Below are 7,649 nucleotides of genomic sequence, written 5' to 3' on the forward strand. Positions count from 1 at the left end.
TCTTTAGACTGAGTCGACTTGAGATTGGTTGACTTGGCTGAAGTATCCCATGACTATGCGTTTTTAGCTAGAATGTCAAAATAGTCCTACGCGTCATCGGGATCTTTGTTCATGAATTCCAAATTATACATCATCTCTACAAATTGGCACATGGGTGAAGTTTGTCCATCATAGAAAAAGCTTATGACCCGCTAAACTTCGTATCCATGATGTGGGCAAGCACTTAGGAGATCCTTAAAAGTCTTCCAGCATTAGAAGAAAGTTTCTTCCTCTTTCTGTGAGAAGTTCATAATGACTCTTCTAAGGGTATTGGTCTTATGAACTGAGAAGAACTTTTTAAGGAACTCACGAGTCATGCCAGCCCATTCTCTAATCGATCTTGGTCTCAAGGAGTGAAGCCAAGACTTAGCCTTTTCCTTCAATAAGAAATGGAACAATTTTAATCTCAATGTGTCATTTAACATATTGTTGAAGTATGAGGTCATTAGAATCTCGTCAAACTCTTTGAGATGTAGGTATGGACTCTCATAATCTAGTCCATGAAATTTTAGAAGTAGTTGGATTACTCCCAGCTTAAAATTCATGTTTCCTACATTATTGGAAAGATCATGCAGGAAGGTGGGCTCATCCTAGCTGGTTGTAAATAGTCATATAGAGTTCTAGCTGGTGGGACGTTTTGTACTTCATTTTCATCTTGTTGTTCAACAGCACATTTTGATGTTGATTCTTAGCAATATACTTGGCCAAGTTAGAGGATCTTAGGTGTTCTCTAATCTGGTGATGGATAGGCAACCCTTCAACTAATCCTAATTCATTTAAGAGACGGAGAGTGTTATCACGAACCCACTTGGGCATGAACCACTCTCAACCATAATTTTAAACTTAAACATACTTCTAAAAATAAAAACTACAGGAAAAAAATCTGAAATAACTAAAGCAAGAGGGTTGGAAGGATACTACCTGATTAGTGATTCTATGTTAGATTTTACAAAATAAGAGAAGCAATATTAGTGTCTAAAACTTTAGAAAAACCTATTCTAGAAACATATTAAAAACTAATCCCAATCCTACACCAATTCTAATATTAAGGTATTTTAGAAAGATGTAGCCAAAATCATCGGCAATGGCACCAAAAACTTGATTGATGCAAACCCCAAGTGCAGGGTTATGATATAGTAATAACTCGATGAGACCGATGTCAAGTCCACATGGACTTATAATTGTGCGATTTCTATAACACTTTAGAACTATAACTATAAGTAAAACTAACTTATGAAATATTATTTAAGAAATAATGATGTAATTGAATAAAGTAAAGAGAGAAATCAATAGAGATACAGCACTAGAGTACCAAGGGTCCACTTATAGTTAGTCTTAATGTTTAATTCACTTGATTTAATCATACAACTCAACTCAAAGTTTTATCCTATCCAGTCGGATAATAGAGCAGTTAAATCATCTTTCACATACCAAAATAAATTTGAACATTAATTTTACGCACTTATGTTACACTTCGGTCGAACCGACAATAGCCTTCAGTTGTAGCCGAATATACCTTCGGTCACACTGAACCTTCTTTCGGTTGCAATCAAATTTCTCTAATATAGGTCTGAAGTCTCTGTCTCCCTGAGGTCGCATTGAACTTTCTTTCAATGGCACTAAATATGGCTTCGGTCGCACCTAAGAATCAAGCCGAATTAATTCTAAAAATCACATTTTGTTGTCGAACTATTCTGTGCACATTTGGTCGGATCGAACCAACCTCAGGTGGGACTAAATAGTCTGTTATTTCTGTTAATGTACTTTATGATTTTACCAACATTTTCTCTCTTTTGTACTTGGTTTTTTAGATATTTGGCACATGAAATCTTCATTAATCACCTCAAAATCTTCGTATATTTACTTGGTCATTCTTTAATTGTTAAATCTTTTCTTTAATTATTCTTTTCATCTTAGCTCTCCAAATCACCTCGTATAGTAAAACATACATAAATAGATCAATTAAAAACATCTATGCTTAAAGAACCAATGTATAATAAATGAAAAATATGCAATAATTGACACTCAACATCATGACGTGACATATTTCTTTCGGAGAGAGGCATTTTGGATCCCCACGATCTCTCTTCCATGCTCTGTGAGTACCCTTCTTTAACTTCGTACTAGTGTGGCACACGTGACCGTATCATGTTCATTAAATCTGACAGTGATAGGTTGAGTGTAAACAGTGCCTATGGAGTTTTATATAATCATCGTATATCGGTTCACAACCCCATGTGCGGGGTTGCGCTGTAGTAATAACTCGATGAGGCCGAGGTCGAATCCACAGGGACTTATCTTGTACGTATTCTAAAAATAACTAGAATTAGTAATCTAAAATCTAAAAATTTTGAGAGAAATTGTTGTGAATTAAATCTATCAAGTAATGAAAACTAAAGCGCAAAGGATCCACTTGTAACTATTTTAATGCTACTCTACTTGATTTAACCGAATACAACTAGAATCAAAGTCTTATTCTATCCAGTTGGAAGATGGAGCAGTTAAATTATAATGTGGTGCTGAACTTCATTGAATTAGTTCACACATGAAGCACCAATCTTATGATCGCAGGGAATTCATGCATCAACCATGCCCACAGACGATGATGGATCACAAATTTTACATATCACATGATTACAAAACTGATAAGAAGGTATCAAAAGCTTCCCAAGCATCTACTGTAATTTCAGTCACAATAAATCATAGAAAACTAAAAATATTCCTTCATTAAAACTAGAAATTAATGAAAGTTTGACATTAACTTGAATCAAAATAAAATAAGCATTAAAATAAACTACAAGTTTTACCTCTTAGCTCTAGCTAAGATATTAGCCAACTAAAAACATGATTAAGCTAAAACTCTTAAAGAAAAACATGAGAAACTAAGGAAGAAGAAAGAACTCCTTGGAAGATACTACACCCTTTGTCTACTCCTTTAACCCTAATTCGTGCTTAGAATTCCTTAGAGAACCTAAATGTAACGTCTCAGAAAAATCCGTACAAAGGCCCGAATACCACCTCAGGCAGAAACCCTAAGGACCGTATTCTGTAGAAATTTAGGTGAAATTTAATTAAGTACTGAACTAAATTAATTTGTGGAATTAGCTCAGACCACCATTTACATAAATGGCAAGACCCAAAACTATCAAAATCACTAACTCAACACTACTTGAGAACCTAGGAGAAATCCCACGAGCCTGTCGCTCTCAGGAATACATTGAAACTCCGTATTGGACTTGGACTGCACGTCGAAAGTCCGATGACCGCGAAAGTATATGGTTAAGTCCGTCTTACTGTGTTCAACAACCATCATGGGAATCGAGCCCAGATAGTATCCAGAAATGCACAACTTAAGCCCTGAGTAAAGTGTGTAAGAAACGCGAATATCTTTAAAAAATGTATTGAAACTTAAGTAAATTAGGCCATTTGCTTGCGCGCAAAATTAAGGATTTCGGACCGTCAATTTCTGACCAAACTTCACCCAAGGAAAAAGGAAATCACCCTGCTCATATCCATATACTTGTGACCCCGATCGAGCAAGTTCGACCATTGATCTGACATGGGTCCTCTACGTCCGATCGACCTATCTAATCGCGCCGAAATCACAATCCTAGTATAGATCCATTATCAGGGAAGTTCCCCTATGACATTAGTGAATAATGGGCCTCCATATGAGCCTTATTTGTAAAAAATAGACACCCTTTGGTTATGAACTAAGTATACCATGGCCCTGGGGCCATTTGCATCAATTCTGAGACTACATAAAGTCCTTAAACCACCCCATTCCCATTCCATGCGAATTTATCTAACCTTAGGAGAGAGAAGAGAGAGAAGAAGAGAAAAGAGTGAGGAGAGAAGGGAAGGTTTGGGGGATCGTTGCTGTGATTCTTCCCCGCTACTCCACGCACTAAATCACTGTTCCACTTCGCTACACAATCATTTTCGACAACATTTGGGTAAGAAAACCTAACCATAATCTTGATTTAGAGATCTAAATAGAGTAATCAAAGAAATAGTTAACCTATTTCATTGCTTAGGTGCCCGACGATCCATTTTTGGGAACGTAGAATTCGAACCACGTCCGAATCAAGTATTTCGATGAAAGGTGCGAACTATAAATGTTTAGGTTATGGTTTTCAATGCTTTCAATGTCAACTAATGATATATGTCTAACTTGATTGCTACAATATGATTTAGTTACGACGTTTTTGATATATTATGCATGTGTGAACTATGTTGAATACAAGATGCATTCCATGTGTTTGTTGAAATGTTTGAATGAACTTGAAATTATGATTTGTGCTTGTCATGGCTATAAACCTAGGATACAAGTTTTCTATATGCATAATGATCTCTTTGTGTAAGGAATTGCCATAATATTTGTCGTAACTAATCTAGTCTATGTATTTGGTGATGTGTAGTCTAAGTGTTTGATTAAATGTCTGAATGAGAAATTGTTGATGAATTGTATTTATTAAATATATTAAGATAAGATTCTCAATTACCTTAATCATATGTATAGTCTCTTTCATGTAATCATATTTGCTGCTACATAATTTATGGATGAAATACACGAGTTAGGTGACATGTCCAATGTGTTTGATAAAATGCTCAAATGAGGTATTTATTTAGATTGTTTGTTAAATGCTGATATGATTATCACATGTGTCTATCTATTGCATCTGAGTAAGATTGGGACTACAACATGACCCAAGCAATCAGTAACAATCCTTGCACTAGTGGTTGAATTAGTCTTGCCACATTGGGTAACTCGATGAATCCGTGTCACACGGCGATTGTCGATAGTGGTTAGGCCATCCATGTCAATTAACTCAACGTGTGCTCGTACCAATCAAACTTACCAAAAAAACTGATTGGCCTATTGTGTGTTTACCATGTATGGACATCATTGCGTGAATCTAAGCTACCACTTACCAATGTAAAAGCCCGTTTCAAACATGATATCACGATCTGCAAAGACTCATGAGTCGAGCATGGTGGTATGAGATACCGTGGTCGAGCTTTCGGCCTATGCTGGGGTAACGAGCCTCCCTTTAGTGACCAGTGAGCAACCTAAACTAGTGAGCCGAGCACGGTGGTATGGGACATCATGTTCGAGCTGTCGGCCTACGCTGAAGTGACAAGCCTCCCCGTAATGACCGTGAGTATAAACTCTTGAATTTGCCTATCCACTGCTTTTCTTTAGGGGTGATGCCCTACAACTTGCCTATCGTATGTGAATAAGTAGGATTGAAAACCCTAGATGGATCTTTCGGTTGGGTAAATGATATAAAGGGAGGTACCTTAGCTTCCCGAACTTATTGTACGAATGAGCTTAATTAAGTATTCTGCTAACACGACTATGCACCGCATTGCATGTGCTTTGGCGAGGAAGTTACACTTTAGGGAGTTTGTCATGCGCAAACTTGATTATCAGAGTCGCTTGTGAGGGAGCTTTGTGCAAGGGCATGCATCATTACTGCACACCATTCCTACATTAACAAGAGTAGCTAGGAAGTGATTATTGTATTACTTTATCATTACTGCTTGATTGACTTGATAACATGTTAACCTTTGCCTTATAGTACCACTGACTTGATCACTCACTCCCATTCTAGGATGGTGTTTTAAAACACCAACCAGACTCTGTTGTAAATGCAGGTGAGGACAAAGTCTATGCAGCTAAGTTGGACTTCATAGATGAGGAGGAGGAGTTCTCCTATATTCAGTTATCAAGCGGGTCTATGTGGACCTCATTCTGATCCAACAGGATTACAGGGATACACGGATTAGTTGGACATTACATTTTGACATTTTGTATATTTTGAAAAAAAACCTTATATAAATTAAACCCTGATACATCATCATACTCTGGAGACTGTGAACCGCTTACTTATTTCAATACATATACTTCATTCTTCCACTTGCTTAATTACATTATCTCTGGAGTATGATATACTATTTTAGTGTAATCTCACTCATATTTAATACATTGCTGTGGACAACATTTAAACATCATTATCCATGTTGCATAAGTGATGTACTGGATTTCAGGAGTTGAGCTTTGCTCGACCCTCAAAATCCGGGGCGTTACAAGTTGGTATCAAAACATGATTTGGATTAAATTGGACCTAGGTTATAAGTAACACGACGCACTCTAAACGTACTCTGACGTAGGAAGGGGATGATGAAATGTAGAAATGATCGTCGGATCCCGAAGTTTCACCGACGAGCGAGATTGAGCGTCGTAATGTAACCTGTACGCGTCCGAGATCATGTGAAATGATCTCAGTTCCTTTTAGGTCGTTAATCAACGGGTTTAAACTATATGTCGACAGATCCTGAACTTGAAACAAGCCAAAAAGCATGAATATGTGCGTCTTGGATCGAGAAAACGCATCATACTGGCAAAGGGGACCAAATTACAAAATCTAGTGGGGCCCAGGGGGTCTCCCACATGTACACAGCACCCCAGGAGGGGATGGCCACTGTCTCAGGCGGAGCCACAGCCGGACACCCCAGGGGGGCAGCGGCACACCGCCCGGCTCTAGAGCGGCAGCGGTGGCACCGCGGCATCAGCGACACGCCGCCCACCGGCCACCCATGTGGGGCTGTCCCACATGTGGGGCCCTCTATTTCACTCACTTAACCCCATTTCACCTCCATTTCATGCTATTCCACCCTCCAAATACCCATATACCCTCTAAAACCCCATTTCTCCCTCAAATCATGTAAGACCCATATCCTAGCTTGTACTGTTCCATCAACTCCCGTGATCCTTCCCGATGAATTCTGGCAATCCACGACCTATAGTCGATGTTTGCGCATGACTCTAAGTCGTATCCAGTAGAATTAAGTCAGCTTAATTTGAGACTTGTATCATTGCGACCGCACCATCGTAGCAGTTCTAACAGACCTGGTATCCTAAGTGGAGTAACTGTACAAAATGCACTCGCCTTATGGTGGACTTCCTATACAGAGCTGGACAGGGAGACAAGTTGTGCCTGCCTACCTTCGCCATGTCTCAGATAATCAGGACCATACGCTCTAATCAGGGAGATGCCTTACTCCCATTCGGCCGACTTATCTGCAAGATTGCTCATAACTTTAGTTTCAGACTAAATATGGATAATCTTGCGCTCATCCATTTTATTAGTGAGACTACACTCAATAATATGGAAATTGGTCCTAGGCAACGCCAAGCCCGACTTGACGAGTATGGGGATGAAATAGAAGAAGAAAGTGAAGAGGAAGAAGACAGTGAGGATGAAGAAGGAAATGGTGAAGAAGGCAATGAGGAAGAAAGCAGTAGGGAAGAAGAAGGCGGTGAGGAGGAAGAGCAGGAAGAAGAGGAGGAGACCCAAGATTCAGTTGGGGAACCTCCTGTTACACATGAAGAACGCCATATCGGGCCGCCTTAGAAGCCTGTATGGCCAGGATTGAAGAGAACCAAGCCGCCCTGAGACAAGAGTTCAAGGAGAATCAGGCCTATCTGAAACAGAAATTCAAGAAAATGTCTCGCACCTTGAAGACCCTCTTGTGCTGTATGCAGGATAAGGGTGCGCCTCCACCCTTGCCAGAGTCAGAAGACTAGTCATGTGTTGCAGTTG

At 39.2% G+C, this 7,649-nt stretch overlaps 1 non-coding gene across 1 annotated transcript; it reads left to right on the top strand.

The window, feature by feature from the left end:
* Positions 1-201: 201 nt before the first annotated feature.
* Positions 202-308, top strand: LOC131241770 (small nucleolar RNA R71). Its single transcript, XR_009169336.1, has one exon. It is a non-coding gene; the product is annotated as a small nucleolar RNA R71 (small nucleolar RNA).
* The last annotated feature ends 7,341 nt before the right edge of the window (positions 309-7,649 follow it).

This window comes from Magnolia sinica, chromosome 3 (genome assembly GCF_029962835.1).
Source record: "Magnolia sinica isolate HGM2019 chromosome 3, MsV1, whole genome shotgun sequence".
Lineage (NCBI taxonomy): Eukaryota > Viridiplantae > Streptophyta > Magnoliopsida > Magnoliales > Magnoliaceae > Magnolia > Magnolia sinica.